This window comes from Nicotiana tabacum, chromosome 4 (assembly GCF_000715075.1).
Source record: "Nicotiana tabacum cultivar K326 chromosome 4, ASM71507v2, whole genome shotgun sequence".
In the NCBI taxonomy this organism is placed as follows: domain Eukaryota; kingdom Viridiplantae; phylum Streptophyta; class Magnoliopsida; order Solanales; family Solanaceae; genus Nicotiana; species Nicotiana tabacum.
The window spans coordinates 22,528,432-22,546,499 of record NC_134083.1 but is presented as its reverse complement, the minus strand read 5'-3'; the positions used below and the strand labels follow the sequence as shown (position 1 = coordinate 22,546,499).

At 36.9% G+C, this 18,068-nt stretch overlaps 1 long non-coding RNA gene and 1 pseudogene across 1 annotated transcript; one reads left to right on the top strand and one right to left on the bottom strand.

Moving 5' to 3' along the window:
- Positions 1–4,722: 4,722 nt before the first annotated feature.
- On the bottom strand, positions 4,723–12,404 carry LOC107790594 (transcription factor bHLH168-like; annotated as a pseudogene).
- LOC107790593 (uncharacterized) lies at positions 5,838–10,830 on the top strand. The gene is made up of 3 exons (XR_001649066.2): positions 5,838–8,066; positions 8,693–8,760; positions 10,606–10,830. It is a non-coding gene; the product is annotated as an uncharacterized LOC107790593 (long non-coding RNA).
- Positions 12,405–18,068: the final 5,664 nt, after the last annotated feature.

Below are 18,068 nucleotides of genomic sequence, written 5' to 3'. Positions count from 1 at the left end.
AACATTTTTAGGTTCAATAAGAGATAAGAAGGCATCAAAAGCACAAAGATTTTTTAATGAAGATCTGGTTTTGATTCTAGAGGTTGGATCATTGATTATGTTCTCAATGGGATGAGAACTTTGATACTTGTAAGATTTTACAACCAACTGGTTTCCCTTTGATGTTCCTTAAATGCTTTGTTGTTGTGGAACAGGTTCATGGACAGGTTCCATTGAGGTTTGAGAATTATTTCCTATTTGTTCTATTCCCCCTGTCATGTTGCCTTGGGTGGAAGAACATGTTCCATTACCTATTCCTTCCTCTAGTGCAGCTTCAGTCTGGGCTGTCGTTTCATTTGAGTTTCTTACCAGCCTAATTGCTTCATCATCATGTTTCTGCCTTTCAGAAAAAATGTTAGTTTCATCAAAAACCACAATAACACTTTCTTCTACACACATAGTTATTTTGTTATAGACATTAATAACTTTCCCAAGAATACTCTCTCATCACTTTTGGGATTAAACTTACCTAGGGAGTCTTTACCATTATTGTGCACAAAGCACTTGCATCCAAATACCCTAAGATGGGATATGTTTGGTTTTCTCCCTTTAAGTAACTCATAGGGAATCTTCTCTATAAGAGGTCTAGTCATGCACCTATTTATGATGTAGCATGCAGTATTTACAGCTTCTGCCCAGAAGCTATGGGGCAGTTTACTAGAAAGAAGCATAGTCCTAGCCATTTCTTCAAGTGTCCTATTCTTTCTTTCAACTACTCCATTTTGTTGTGGAGTCCTAGGAGCAGACAAATTATGATCTATGCCATGCTCATCACAAAATTCAGCAAATTTAGCATTTTCAAATTCAGTGCCATGATCAGACCTAACTGATGCAAGTTGATTACCTAGTTATTTCTGAGTTTTTCTAACAAAAGAAGTGAACATGTCAAATTCTTCATCTTTAGATGTTAAAAATAATGTCCAAGTAAACCTAGAGTAATCATCAACAAGCACCATCACATATCTTTTACCACCTCTACTTAATGTTCTAATTGGACCACAAAGATCCATATGGACAAGTTCCATCGTCCTGGTGGTGCTTACCACTTTCTTGCATTTAAAAGAGGATCTTACCTGCTTCCCCCTTGTACAAGCCTCACAAACTTTGTCTTCCTTGAACTTGATATTAGGCAACCCTATCACCGGGTCCTTGGAAACTAATTTGTTGAGTTGACTCAGACTTGCATGTCCAAGTCTCTTGTGCCAAAGGAGAGGATCCTTGTCCAACACACTTAAGCAAGCAAGTTCATTTTCTGTAAGTGTGGACAGATCTACAATATATATATTGTTCACTCTTTTTCCCTGCAAAACAATCTTGTCAGTGGTAATATTAATCACAAAACATTTGGTAGAGGTGAATGCTACCAAGTTACCTCTATCACACAGTTGTGATACACTGATTAGACTGTATTTTAAGCTATCTATCAAGTAGACATTCTCAATAGAGTGAGAATCAGTCTTACCTACCTTTCCAACCCTAATGATCTTGCCTTTATTCCTATTTCCAAAGGAGACATTACCTCTTTTGAGGTCCTCAAGTGAAAGGAACTGGTTCTTGCTTCCTGTCACGTGCTTTGAGCAGCCACTATCCATGTACCATATTTGGCTGCTTCCCTTCACTTGGACCTGCAAAAGAAAATCAGGGGTTAGTCTTAGGAACCCAAACTAGTTTGGGTCCCTTTCTATAAGCAAAAGGATGAATCAGATTCTTTTTAGCCCAGATTGGTAGCCTATTCTTCCCTTGAACAAATTCTTTGTTCTTTTGGCTTGCCTTATCTTTTGCATTGCATTCACTTTTATAGTGACCTGTTTTACCACAGTGAGTACAAATCGTGTTCTCAGGAAGTGTAAGGTACTTGCTTTTGGGATTCAATTTAGGTGGCAGATTCCCAAAGCCAAGTCCTCTTCTATTGATACTATGATGTTCCTGTATCCATGAGAGTGCATCGGAGGACCTGTTCCATTTACAAGCTCTATCTAGTTCATGCTTGACTTTGCCTAGATCCTTCTTCAAAATTCTAACCTGCTCATCCTTCTTATACAACTCATCTTTTAGTTTACCTACATTTTCTTCTAGAGTGAGTTGTGTACAATCAGTTGTCTTCTTACTTGTTCCTAATTTCAGTTTTAGGTTCTCAGATCTAAGTTCTAGGACATTTGATTCAAATGCATGAGCTTGATTCTTTAATGCAGTATTTTCACTTATAGTCTCACTAACCCTAAGTTCCAGGTTCTTACACTTTGCTTTCAAAATCACACATTCCTTAGACAGTTGTTCATTTTCATTGTTTACATCCTCAGATTCATCAATAAATCTAGAAGTAATTCATATAGCCTTTCTTTAGACAAAACTTTAATCTTGTCTTTGAGATGAATTACACTTACCTCAGATTCTCCAATGGCCATAAATGCTTGTTCATCTCCATCTTCATCATCTAAGCTTTCATCTGAGCTTTCTCCCCAAGCAGCAACCATAGCCTTTGTTGATCCTTTGTTCTTCTTGGGTTGAACCTGTTCCTTCTTTCTGTTTCTTCGTTCAGCTCTTTCCTTCTTCCATTCAATTTTCCATTGAGGGCATTTCTTGATGTGGTGATCAGTCTTACCACACTTGTAGCATCCCTCATTGGTTTGCCTTTCAGGAGCCTTTGATTTGCTGTAGCTTCCACTTCTTGAAGGATCATTTCCTCTCTTTAGGTACTTCTTGAAATCCTTTGTGATCATAGCCATTTCATCATCTTCTAGATCAGAACCTTCAATGATTCTGAGTGCCAGGCTCCTTTCCTTCTTGGGTACATCCATCTTCATGGTTTTCCTTCTAAGTTCATAAGCAGTGAGATTTCCTATTAGCTCATCCAACTTAAGAGTGGCAATGTTCTTTGATTCCTGAATGGCAGTGATTTTGCTCTCCCAAGTAACTGGCAGATCCCTTGTCAAAATCTTCTCAACTCTGTCTTCTTAAGAAATAATCCTTCCAAGAGAATTAAGTTCATTTGTCAGTGTGGTGAACCTTGTATACATCTCTTGGATGATTTTCCCTTCCTTCATGGTGAAATTCTCATATTGAGAATATAGTAGTGTTCCTCTAGACCTCTTTACTTGAGGTGTTCCTTCATGGGCCACTTACAAAGTGTCCCAGATTTCATTAGCAGTGGTATAGCTTTGGATTCTACTGTATTCATCTGGACCGAGTCCACAAACAAGCCATTTCTTGGCTTTAGCATTCTTCTCCCATTTCCTCAAGTCGCCAGCAGTGCAGTCAACTCTAATCTTTGACACCTCTTCTCCTTCGGCATTTATCTTCATGGTAGCCAGTGGGCCATCTGTGACAATGTCCCATAGCTCATAGTCTTCTCCTATGATGTGATCTCTCATCCTATTTTTTCACCAAGAGTAATACTGGCCGTTGAAAAGTGGTGGCCTAGCAGTGGATTTCCCTTCCTAGTTTTCAGGTGGTGCACTCATCTTGATCTTCTCCTAAAATATTAGCCTCTTCAAGGATAACCCGTTCTGATACCAATTGATATTTTTAACTTCAATACCACACAAGAGGGGGGTGATTTGTGTGGTGCCCAATTTTTCGCCTACACTGATTATAGAAGGACCGGCTTATTCTATGTGTTCCTTAACCCACTATTGCTGAAATAGTAAATGCGAAAAGTAAAGAACACAAGTATTTTACGTGGAAAATACCTGGCTCAAAAGGTGAAAAAACCACGACCTACTTCTCAGTAGGATTTTTCCAAACTCTCCACTAAATTACTGAGCCAAAAACTGTATTTACAAAATACTTTTATAAACCTAGGATTAACTCTAATCCCGTTGTGGATCCCAGCCTCTAACTGCTGCGACAACTTCAATTTAACTCTAACTTGAATACTCTGAGTACCTATTACAATTACCTCTAGATAAAGCTGAAAGGTACAATATGAAAACACCTACTACAATTGAACTAGAATAAAAGACAGACACTTGGAGCTGGTTCTTCTATCTGGTTCATGTAGCTTTAAGTTTGCACACTTGAATCACACATGAATTGCTTGCAAAATGTGCCTTACTATTTTGCTCTCAATTCACGTTTAACTTCTGCTTTTGTGCATACGTGTAGAATGAGAACATCCTGTGATTTATAGAGTTAGTAGAGTAGAAAATAACTAAAGTTCTAATGCTACTCTTCCTTGGTGGAAGAGTTCTAGTTGATCTCAACTTCTAACTCCTCCCCTATCTTGGATAGTGTTTTCTTTGATTAAGGAGTCCTTCTCCTTATCAATTATGCAACCTTTTCAATCAGGAGATATCAATTTTACCAAGTTAAGCTTATCTCCTTCACGTGCATCCCACATGCTCGAATCTGCCCGTCTATACACACAAGGGATGGACCCGGTTCATGCCTGAGCTTCCTTTGTCAATCTTCAAAACTAACATTCACTTAGGCCAACAATTCGAATAGAACTTAGACTTAGATCATGTATGTATGTTAAAAATTTATTTAATAATATGACTTATATATTTCAGACTTAGTCAACCGAATGTATATTATTTTGAATTCGAACATAACATTCAAATCTTGAATCGGCATACCTGTATGCAATACAGGTAATTAGTTACGCATACAGGTAATTAGTTACCTTTTCTAACTATACATGAAACATTCAATCTTAGGTTTTGTTGAAGGTTGACGGGATCGAAAGCGTTGAAGTTCAGTCTACTCCTTTTGGCTTTTTTCCTTTTTTCTTTTGGGACATTACTTAACATTCGTGATTCTTGCTTTTTCGCTATCTAAGAGAAAGTGCGGCTTAATTAGGTAGCTTCGTTATTTTCGACCAAATTATTGACTAGCATTACATCCAAACACAAAGTATAAGTACTTCCAAAATGTACCATTCCCTTTGTAAATTAGAGGCATAGTACCTCTTAATTACCTCTCTCCCAATAAGATCAATGAAAACAAGAAAGATCAAAAATTAAACATCTCGTTGTTGATTCATCGAGATGAAAAGATAAACTAATTACGCTATTTGTAGCCTTGGGAGCAATGATTTCTATGTGTACATAAGCATGCCAACTTGAAACCAACAAAAGAAAGGGAAAAAAACTATGGCATATAAAACAGTTGGACCCAACTCTCTAACTTCACCTCAATTTAAAATCACCTCTAGAGTTGGGCAAAACAATATGAATATTATATTATTATTTCATAAACTAAAACATCTGTATATGGCGTATCTCCTTATTAATCCTTGCTGGTTAGAAAATTTAGCAGACCAGATTTTGCAATCTCAATTGGACCGTTGAAGCATCAATCCCTAATCTCGTTATTTTCACCTACAACCATAGCATAACAAGAAAGACATTGTTTAGTTGCTAAATTTAACTAGCTACATTTTCCATCATCTTTCATACTAATAATAAACTCATAAATGAATTACTTGAGCGTGGATTGTATAGAAAACCTTACCGCAAACTGTTGAAAAATGAGCAGTAACAACTTGAGCTCCTTCTTCCTCTAAGATGTTTATAACTTCTTGCATTGTGAAGTACTTCTTTTTCAAACCACTAATTAAAATCACCTCTAGAGTTGAACCCAACTCTCAAACTTCAACCGCAGGTGTTTCTAAAGTACAAGTTGTCATTACTTTCTTTGAATTACTACTTCTTTCACCTGTGCCTTGTGCTTCCTCGTCCTTCCTTCTATTTAATACCTCGACTCTTTCTTTTAATTGCTCAATGTAAGTAATAGCTTGATCAACTTGGTCTTGTTGTGAAAGCATCTCCTGAAATTGTTTGGCTAGGAAGTCAGGAAAAAAATTAACAGCCTATCTTTAAGGAAAACAAAAAGGAAAAGTTGATTTACCGAAAAAGATTATATTCTATGCATTGAGTAAACACTACGAATAATATTGAAACCATATTTAAGGTACAAGGCTATAGTTGTCTTAATACATTGAGCTAATGCAAGAACTTTTAAACAAGCTAATAGGTATTAAGAGAAACTCCAACAACTATTTCAAGGATTATATCAGATATTGTCTGAAGAACGGTGAGTACTCCAGTACAGTTTGGGCAACCATGTGCACAAAGAATCCCGCATTTATAAAAGGGCCCGGGAAGGGTCGCACCCCCGTGGTGTAATGTAGACAGTCTATCTTAATGCAAGCATTAGTGGCTGCCTCCACTGCTCGAACCCGTAACCTATAGGTGATCACGTAGAGACAACTTTATCGTTGCTCCAAGGCTCCCTTCAATTCCAGTACATTTAAGGCCGGATAAATTGTTGGCTCATAAGAAAAAGGCAATGATACTGATGGTGTAATGACCTTCTGCCAAGAAATTAGTTAGGTACGTATTATCCAATGTACAAAACTTTACAAAGTCTAGAAATTCTTAAATCAACTTATCTATTGAAGGCATTTACAAAATTTCCTCACACATTTGACAGCAGAATTTCAATCGGTTGAGTTTGAGCAAGAATAGGATTTAAAATTCTTCAAATATATGAACTTCGCTAACGAGTTTACGCAAATTAGGAGTATTAAATAACAATCATCACATGTAAATACAAGTACTAAGGTAATTAGGAGTTTTCTTAATTGATTTTCCTCGTAAGGCAAAAGCAAAGGTAGTACTAATTCATCCCGACCAAGTGGTCCAAGAAAGTCTACGGAATCTATGTACGAAGCTAGTTTAAGTGAATAGCAGCAATAATTGCACAAGTGAATTTGAAAAATGTACATTACTTGCAACCTTTTAAAATCCTTAAAGTTAAATTAAAGGTCCTTAAAATTTGATAGATTGTTGAGAGTTATGTAGTGAGAACTGAGAGTCTGAGAGGGTAAATGAAGTTGCTAAAGGCTATAGCGGTTTCACAATGCCCATCCTTCTCTTTCTTTCTCCATCTTAGAGCGTCTTACAACTAAAAAAACAACCTAGATTTTTACTTTTTTTAATAAAAAGAAGAATCATGACTTGCTTAAAATTAACTGTCTGGCTTCTACTCTTGGAGAGAAATAAAAGTAGCATTTCTAACATATTAAAACAGATCAATATTGATCCTATCACTACAAAAAATCAGAATTATTGTGGCGGTTATATTACGGCGGTTCCAAATAACCGCCACAAAATCTAATATAAAATGGCGTTTTAGAAGCAGCCGATTTAAAGTTATTTTATAATGGTGGTTTTCTCATATTGCGGCGGTTAGAACCGCCGGTAGTGTTTTAGAGCCCGTTTGGATTAACTGATTGTAAATTGCCGATAAGTTTGAAGTGCTGAAAAATATTTTTAAGTGTTGAAACTGATTTTTAATTAAGCATTTACGTGTTTGGATAGACGTGCCGAAATTGATAATAAGCAGTTGATGTGTTTGGCAGAAAAGTGCTGATAAGTTGTTCTTTTATTAAAATGACTATAATACCCTTAATTTTTAATTATAAAAGATTATAAATGAAAAAGTCTCTTTATAAAGAAAAGGATGAACAACGAATATGGAATAAAAAGAAAGTCAAGAAATTTATTTTGAGAAAAGTATTTTGTAAATTAAAAAATATTATTAAGGATAAACTAGTAAAAGTCTTGGTCAAACTAAAAGTGCTTATAAGCTAAAAAGCCATAAGTTGGGGTGACCAACTTATGACTTATGACTGATTTTAACTTATAAGAACTTTATGTGTTTACCAAACGCGTAAATAAGTCAAAACGTACTTATAAGCCAGTTTGGTCAGCTTATATGCTTAGCCAAACACCCTCTTAATCACAACATTTTAATTATTTTCCCTCAATAGGTTTTAGTATTTCCCCCTCACAAATTGAGACTCTCTCCAGAATTTACTAAGTCTGGAATTTTCCCAACTCCATCCCTCAATAGGTCTCTCGTTTCTCTTTCCCCCAATTCCTTTCCCCGATTCTTCCCTCAATTCCCCCAATTCGTTCTATTTTCTAACTTCAGATTCTTCTATTTCTCCAGCTAGAAGAATCGAGATTCAAATCAGAAAAAGTACATGAAATTCGTTTAGCAACTTCAATAATCTTCAGGTAATGATGTATATTTAGTACCAAAAGTTCTTTTCTCTTTATTAGTACTCTTTCCACTTCCAACCAAGAGGTTGTAAGTTCGAGTCACCCCAAGAGCAAGGTGGGGAGTTCTTGGAGGGAGGGAGCCGGGGGTCTATCGGAAACAGTCTCTCTACCCCAGGGTAGGGGTAAGGTCTGCGTACACACTATCCTACCCAGACCCCACTAGTGGGATTATACTGCGTTGTTATTGTTATTGTTGTTGTTGTTGTTGTTGTAGGGTTCATGCATGTTTGGAAGTGTAGCGATTTTTCCCAATTCTGTTCTAATTTTTCCCCTTAGTTCGATAATCTATGATTCATTCAGTCAATTGAATATATAACATCCAAAATAGTAATCTATTATTAGAAAAAAAGACAACAGAACTACGATTGCTGTTATTAGAAAACATTACTACTCTAATGTTTTTAGTACTTCTTTCTTTTATTTTTGAGTACATTTTTTGTTATTTTTATGTTCAATTAGTTTGGTATTTCTTTAAATTTTCGTTGCTTTGTCTTGTATTTCGATTGCATGCACTTAATTTTGATATTTTAAGTTATTGTTCTTACTAATATTAACCTAAATATTATATATGGGATTGATAGGTAGCCGAGGGATCAAAAACTGCTGGTGAAGCTATTGGAATCGACGTCGACAATTAGATATTTGATAGGTATAACTCGTTTCACTTGAATTTTGTCCTTTCTTTTAAGCAGATTTCTTTTTTAAAGGTAAATTGATTATTTCTTAGGGTTGAGTTACCTCTTATCAGTGTAGATTAGTCATAGAGTTTGTTAATCAATAATATTACATTTGTAAAATAGATACAACTTATTCCAATTTCCCTTTAATATCGATAAAAGCTATTTACTTTAAGAAGGCTTAATGAAAGTGCACCAGAATGATGAGGACATGAAATAAGTTTTTGGTAGACTTTTATTTTAGTATATTTTTGAGTAGGAGTGAAGTTTAAGTCATGTATGATTGGACATTATATTTTTTATAGTAAGTTGGAAAAGGGCCTGAAGTAGTAAGTTAACAGTTTGACATATATAAGCAAAATTTTTGAGAGAAGAACTTAGTTCAGATTAAGTGAAAATATTCACTAATTATTGCAGGCTGCTACATGTAGAGCTTCTAATAGTTATGTCCTAATTCTAATGGAAGAAGTAAATATTTTCTATATGCACTTTTATATCACTAAGAGGCTTCTCATTAGGTAATTTCTTTAACTAGTTGATCAAATCAAGACCAGATGTTAAGTTTCAGTCTTAAAGGTTCTCTCATAGGTTCTATCTAATAATTAGAGCCTACTTTATCAATAGATTTGCACTATTTACTGCAGTATCTCAGTTCTCAATTAGAAGTAAAATACTATTTGTCTTGATTCACTGCTTGCTGCTAGTACCAATAAGCAGTGGTGCTCTCATATGGGAAATTGATACTAAGAATTATTTGAAAAGACCATACAATATTGTTATGAAACAAAAGGTCAAAGCTGAACATACTAGCTGGAGTAAAGAGTGCAGCCTGAGTGTACATGATCCCTTGATCTTTATACTGGTTGCATCTTGCTCTTAGAAGCAGTATCTTTATTCACAGACCAAATATGAAAATAGTTTGGTGCTGGAGCTTATTTTTTACTCTTAGGGCATGATATTTTACTCTAATTCACAGACCAAAACTATTTTTTGTTATCTTATGAAATGATGTTATTTCATAGGTTATGTTTTTCACATATAAGCTTTTGAACTAACTTTTCTATTTTGATATTGTCATGTTATCTTATGTCTTCCTTTTGAGACATGCCAATTGATAAATTTTGGATTAGCAAACCACGAAACACACTTGAATATGCAGATGGTCTAAGACAATTTTTGAATTTTTCTTTTGAGCACGAGTCATTTGATGGACGCGTAATTAAGTGCTCGTATCCAAAATGTGATTTTAATAAGTGACAAAGAAGAGATGTAGTTTAAGAGAACCTAATTCTTAAACCTTTTTTCAAAAAACTATAAATTTTGGGATTGGCATGGTGAAGAATCAAATGCAACCGTGCAACAGACTTCTCAGAGCACCCATGTCATAGAAGATACTTTACAGCCCCCAATATCCAATAGAAATTATGATTAATGATGCGTTTGGGTTCACCGGGAACAATGTCAACGAGCCTGGTTTGTCTTCTAATCATATAAATAGAGAAGAAATATTTAATGAAGGGCACATTGAGGGGCATAATGAAGATTATACAAAGTTCTATGAATTGGTCGAAGATGGCAATCAACCATTATACGAAGGGTGTACGAAGTATTTTAAATTGTCCTTTCTAATCAAGTTGTATCATATAAAATATCTTTGTCGAATGACTGACAAAGCGATGAGTATATTAGAATTGTTAAAAGATGCCTTTGAAGATGCCAAGATTCTTGGTTCTTTTTATGAGGCCAAGAAAACCATCAACAAACATGGTCTTAATTATACCAAGATACATGACTGTATTTTTCCTCTTTTTTTTCAGGCATCAGATTTAGAAAGTGGTGCACCATCAACAGTTGAGCCAAGAAGATCTTTATATGAAAGTAACAATGATGATCGTCCAAATGTGAATTAGTGATTATTTTGTATGATCAACTATGAATGTTTTGGATATTACTATTGAAATACACTTTGAAGCATTAATATTTTGATGATGTAATTTTGGAATACTTGTGTTTTTTATATATTGAATATTTTTCTTATTTAATCTTCTATATTCGGTTAAAATGATTATGAAGTATTATGGAAGTTTCAAAGCATGACATTCAATAAATAGGATTGTAAATGTGAAAAAATATATTGTGAAAGGATGCTGGCGTTATAATAGCAATTCTCTTTTGCAACTACCGCGGTTTAAAACCGCTACAATAATCAAATCAAAAGGCCGCATTAATCAAATTAAAATACGGTAATTTTTAAATGTAATTACAACGGTTTTGTCAAAACCGCCATAATATAATTTTGGCTGACGAGATTGTGGAGTTTTCTAGTGGAAGGAAGAAGATCATCAATAGTACTTAGTTTTAGTAGTTTGCATGTCCAACATATCATCTTGACTACAAAGACCTGGCCTTACAAAATCCAGATGAAAATATTAGAAAATTTCCAAAACCAAAATCCAAGATTAAAGAACCGTGAGATCCCAAAAATCCCTATCAAAAGGACTTGGTTTTGAGATTCAGAAGCTCTCTACCGTGGCAGGATTATAGCATCTAACGTTCACTCTTGGCTAGCGTTTGGCCATAGATTCTCAAATTTATTCTGAAAAATTTGATTTGGGTGAAATTTGGTTTGAAAATGAAAATGTGTTTGGACATCAGTTTTCAAAACATATTTCCCAAATTTATTTTGAAAAAACATGAAACATGACTTATATCCACAAGTTCTAAAAACTATCACAAATACCCAACAGTACCGTTATCAATAACATTCATTATATTATCGCAAACCATAATCCTGAACATAAATAAATTTGATACAAAATTATCATTTTTATAATGAACTACATGATACACTATCAGGTGACCGAGAAGACGAAGCAACATTGTTACAAAATAATAAATGGTAGGCTCTTTTATAAAATACAAAAGTTTGGGATAATTTAAAAAAATGTAATAGTGATTTGGGATTTGGAATTTGGAATTTGGCCAAAATGTAGGCAAAATCTATGGCCAAATATGTGTTTGTCAAATAAAACTCAAATTTATTTTGGCAAAATCTAATGCGGGTCCTTGATTTGCAGTTAATTTCAATTTTATTTCATTTTCGCAAGATGGACAGACTAATCATGAAGTATTTTTCAAGTGAAGCAAAACAAACTATTACTTAGTTCCTACGGTGCAACTGTGCAAGCAATCATAGAAACATAATCATATTCAAGATCAGATAAACAAAGATGAGAGAGAGAGAGAGAGAGAGATGGGGTTTAACGTACGTACCGTAGAGGGTTTAAAGTGGCGGGGAGGAATGACAGAAATAAGCTTAGAACAAAGATACTTCATATAGATTCTTCTGTTCCTTTCCACTGTTTTCCTATCAGGCTTTTCTGAACTAATATTATACTTACTGCTACTTTCCATTTAAATTGTGGGTCACTCTCTTCTTAAGCAAATCTGGTTTTGCAGTAAGCAAACCAGAGAGTTTTGATTAAAAATAAAGAACAACGAGCAATTACACAACGTAGGGAGCGACGTAAGTGATTGTAGAGATCTGTGTGGTTTTGGGATTTGAAGGGTATTTATAAAGGAAAAGAGGGGAGGAATTATCAAAATTTGAACGTCACTGTTTATGAAACTAGAAGAATAAGTGTCAACGTCATTATACAAGGGGAGTGAGATGGATACTTTGACTTTTACCTGTCCCACCGGGCTAACACCGTCCGCCCCTACTCCAAAGGAATAAAATGTGCAACTACATAGTAACTCTTCGAGAATACTTATAATTAAAAATAAACCTTTTTGTGTCCTTCTAATTTTTATGTTTTTTAATTGCTTATATTTAAAATATAGGTTATGAAAAGGTTGATTTTTGTGTTAAAATTTTTCTCACGTGGGCGTGTACATAGCGGCAAAATGATGATATAGCAATTTGACTTTCTAGTATGTTTTGTATTTTATGGGCAACTAATACATAGCTTACCGATTTTACTACTATAAATGTTTACCCTTAAAACGGATAACAATTAAAGTTATACGCGATTTTAAGGATATGCATATTGATTCAACACAAGCAATCAAGAATGTTAGTTAAACAAATTAAAGATAAAATATAACCAAACCAGTTATGAAGTTGAATCCGGGCTCGAATGTAAGCTCAACAGTAGTTTTGCCCTCGACCGGACCCTCGATTCGAAGCCAAATGTATATGAAGAATTATGATTAAAATGAGAACTTTTCAATAGCGTAAAGCAAAGAAATAAATTTGTATTGTCTTGATATGCATGTTACAATGTCTCTATTGAATAAGAAACTTTCCATTTATATAGTAGGTGAGTTTTACCCTAGTACAACTCTAAAAAAGGTAAAAATCCTCCTTGTACATCAATCACTGATATCTTACCGACATCGGGCAAGATCCGCGTCGTGATATTCTGTTGGGTGCGGATATCATGGCCCTCCGTTAGTCATGTGCAACCGTTTGTAATGCTTTCCGAGGTCTTGGAGCTTGTTCCAGGTTCGGGAGGTGTTGTCTTGTCAGGCCTGGTGACGAGCACCCCGTTCCACCCTCGAACAAAAGAGTTCTCAGATTCGGTCTCTATCTCATATATTTATATTTTGTTTGACTCACCGAGAACTCGGAGTGTGTCTTGACCCCGAGTTCACCCATATACAGATAGTCCCCTCGTTTCTCTGAGAGTAGGTTTGCCGAAATGATAGGAAACAATAGATGAACCCCGGTTCCTTCCTTCGTACGTTATAACCGAGATGACGAATGAGACGAAACGTCCCATTAGTCGTGTCATTTTGACTTTGGACACGTGTCAACCATTGGCTGGTCACCTCTGAATGTGAAACGTCGTGTAATGATTACATTTTCTCCTATAAAAGCTTCGACCTTTTGTACTTCTTCCACTTTCTGATCCTAGCTTTTAACTTCGAATTCTGTAGCGGCTATAAACTCTTTTAAATCTTCATCTCTTTACCTTTGATCTTCAAATCTTCATAACTGTTCTTAGCTTTCTACCTAGATCTTTATCCTACCTTCAAACCTTCATATCTTTCCTTCAAACCTTCATATCTTCCCTTCAAATCTTCTGATTCTCCAGATCACGATGGCCAAGTCTCCCAAATCAGTTCCTCAGCGGGCTGCCTCTTCATCTTCCCACCCCGGCCACAGGTATCGAGGCGGCCATTCCCGATGTGGTTATTCTCGAGACGGCTTCTCCCGAGGTGGTTTCTCTCGAAGTAGCTACTACTGAAGCGGCTCCAAATCCCCCCATGAAAGGCTTTATTCTTGGGGGTTGTTCAATCGCAGACGACTTCAAAGTTGAGAAGGCCTCATCCAAACAAGACCGAGGTGAAAGAGCATCGAGATATATATGCTCTATTACCGAATATACCCTTCCCATTGTCCGAGAGGACTGTAAAAGAGAAGGCAAAAAAGTGGTTGTCCCCGGGCCTGAGGAAGATATTACTACGCATGTAGAGGGGTATTTAAGTGTTTACACTTACCCCTTCACGCTGCGTCCGGTAGATCCAGTAGTTTTGGCCTTTTGCAAGAGATACGAGGTGTGCCTTGGGCAAATCCACCCGTTTCTTTGGAGGATAATGATCCTCCTACGTTATTTTGTGAACAACATCAAATCTCCTCGGTTCACCCTCGGCCACCTACTCCGTCTATACAGTCCTTCAAATTTTCAATGGGACTAATCAAGCTCACTCGTCGGGCCAGCAAGGCCCCCTTTTCGAGCATCGACGAGGATCAAGACCAAGGCTAGCAGGGGTGTTTTATTCGGGTGAAGACTGAAGATTTGATCCCTCCTAAGTTCCTGCCATTTCCCGTGAAGTGGAATGTATCTCGTAAGTGTTGCCTTTCCTTAAGTGTCTAGTTTCCTTTGTTTCCTTTCTCGAGTATTTTTGGTCGTGCATCTGTTGCTCGGGTTCCCACTACTGTCCTCGGGCTCAAGGAGTGGATCAAAGGCATCTGCAAGTAGATATCATACTTCGAGCGCTCGTGATGCAAGCTTTCGAAGGGCCGATGTGAAGCCCGATCTCATGGTAAGACTCTTCTAAGAATAGTTACTATTGCACCCTAAACTTATGTAACGCTCATCTTTTCTTTTTTCTTCACAGGTTTGCCTTAGACCAACGAACTTAGGCCGTTGGAAGGGGACTAGGGTGCGCCCTTTGTCACACCCCGAACTCGGGGAGCGCGACTGGCGCTCAACCGAGATAACCCGGCCGAGCAAGTCTATTAGATTCTTTCTACCCAAACTCACTTATGAATAAAGAGAATACATATTTTTATTAATTAGACAATAATGTGATCATGTCTACAATACCAATTCATTTCTAATAGTTTCATCATTTTAAAGTGTAACGACCCGGCCGGTCATTTTGAGTGTTATAACCCCGTTCCCCCATTTACTGCTCAAGTTATGCTTTACTATTGTTATTTAACTTACCGGGGTGATTGCATCGGGTCCATTAAGGTTTTGGAATGAATTGGAACACTTAGTTTCAAGCTTTAAAGCTTAAGTTAAAATAGTGACTGGATGTCGACTTATATGTAGACGACCCCGAGATAAAGTTTTAATGATTCCAATAGCTCCGTATGGTAATTTTGGACTTAGGAGCGTGTCCGAAAAATTATTTAGAAGTCCGTAGTTAAATTATGTTTGAAATGGCTAAAATAGAAATTTAAGTTTGGAAGTTTGACCGGGGGAGTTGACTTTTTGATATTAGGGTCGGAATACTATTCTAGAAATTTGAATAGGTCCGTTATATCATTTATGACTTGTGTGCAAAATTTGAGGTCAATCGGACGTAATTTGATAGGTTCCGACGTCGTTTGTAGAAATTGGAAGTTTCAAAGTTCATTAGGCTTGAATTGGGATATGATTCATGGTTTTAGCATTGTTTGATGTGATTTGAAGGCTCAACTAAGTTCGTATGATGTTTTAGGACTTGTTGGTAAATTTTGTTGAAGTCATGTGGGTCTTGGGTGAGTTTCGCATGGTTAACGGACCATTTTCGGACTTAGCATGTTGGTTGAAGACTACTCGTGTGTTTCTTCTGGTTTCCTCTTACGCATTCGCGAGACGGGTCTTGCGTTCGCGAAGGGTGTCTGTGGGATGAGGAATTTTGTTCTTTGCATTTGTGAAGGAGAGGACGCGAATGCGAACGCGAACGCGAACGCGAACGCGAAGGTTTGGACTGAGAAAGCATCGCGAACGCGAGTACTCACCCTCGCATTCTCGAAGAAGAGAGAAGGCAGCTGGGGACCCCATGCATTTGGCCTTCGCGTTCGCGTAGGGGTTGTCGCGTTCGCGAAGGGAGGGGTCAGCGAAGCTTTGTGTTCGTGAAGGGTTAATTCAAGGGGCAATCAGATTGTTCTACGCGAATGCGAGGGTGAGGCCGCGTTTGCGTTCGCGGTGAAGGTATATCTGGGCGGAATTAAAAGTACCAAAATGGGGGCTTTGAGTTCATAACACAAAATCGAATTGGGAGCTCGGTAGAAGGCGATTTTTGGAGAGATTCTTGCGTGGGTGTTTGGGGTAAGTGATTCCTATCTAGTCTTGGTTAATTTCCATGATTATGCCTTTGATTCCATCATTTAATTGGTGAATTAAGTTGAAAAATTTAGAAAACCCTCTTGGTTTAATTTGAAGATTTGAGGGTCGAGTTGGTGGCGGAATTAGTTAAAATTGGTATGGGTAGACTCGTGGTTGAATGGGCTTTCGGATTTTATAACTTTTGTCAGGTTCCGAGACGTTGTATGGGTAGACGGTGAATTTTCGAAATTTGATGGGAAATTAGTATTTTCTTATGGAATTAATTCCAATAATTTTTTCTACTGAATCAAATTATTTGTGGCTAGATTCGAGGTATTTGGAGGCCAATTCACGAGGCAAAGGCATAGCGGAATAAAGAGTTACACGGTTTGAGGTAAGTAATAGTTCTAAATTTGATCCTGAGTATGAAACCCCGGATTATGTGTTATGCGATTGGTTTTGAGGTGACGCACATACTAGGTAACGAGCGTGTGGGCGTGCACCGTAGGAATTGTGACTTGGTCAAATTCTATGGAACTGTGTAGTTGAATAATCTGTTGATATCAGTACATTCTCTACGTGTTAGAGAAAATTGAGTTGAGACTCGTATTAAAAATTATGTTTAGACATATGTTGTTATTATTGATACCCTCTGGGGTCATTTCCTTGGTTGAATTATATATTCAAATTGTAATTTCACACTCAGTCATGTTCATTCATTTCATATCATATCTCAGCCTCTGTTGCTATTTATTGATGTATCATATTATCATTTTTGGGCTGATTTTCATGACATCTTGAGCCCGAGAGACTGGAGAGGTTGATGACTGAGTGAGGCCGAGGGCCTAACTGTGAGGATATTTATGGGATCAAGCTGCGCGTCGTAGCATATTTCATTGTTATATGCCATGATTGTCTTGATATAGCGCTTGGGCTGAAGGAGCCCCTCCGGAGTCTGTACACACCCCCAGTGAGCGCAGGTACCTACTAAGTGTGAGTGTCGAGTTCTGAGTGATCGAGAGGAATGTGTGACTGTGAGGAATGAGTGACTGTGAGGAAAGAGTTACTGTGAGGTTGGAGTGAATGGGAGGACTGGGTGATTGTTACTCTAAGAGGATGCATTGATTTCATTATTGTTGCACTTCAGCTGTCATATATCACTATTATGGAAATTTTGGAAAAACATTATTTTCTATTTCAGTAAAATTTGATAAGCAATTATTGTGGAGTTTTGAATGTTGGACTTGAAAGCATGCCTACCCTTTTATGTTGGAAAGTATTGTATTTGGACTTAGCTGAGAAGCTCGTCACTGCCTTCAGTTCTTATTTATTATTGTTACTTATTGAGTTGGTTATACTCATACTACACCCTGCACTTCGTGTGCAGATTCAGGTGATCCCGGACATAGTGGGTGTTGATTCTTTCGTACAGTTGATTTTTTGGAGATTCAGAGGTAGCTGCCGTGTTTCGCCGACCTTGTCTCTCCTTCCAAATCCTCTTGTTTATTGTATTTGGTACCAGATCATTGTAGATCGTGTTTTCAAGACTTGTAATGTATAGATGCTAATGTACTCAGTGACACCAGATTTTGGGAGTGTTTGTATCGGTATTTGCGAGATTTTGGATTATGTTTAAACATTATATTTTCAAACTTAAAGGAAATTGTGGGTAATTGATGGTGTCGGCTTGCCTAGTATTGATATAGGTGCCATCACGACAGGTTTGGATTTTT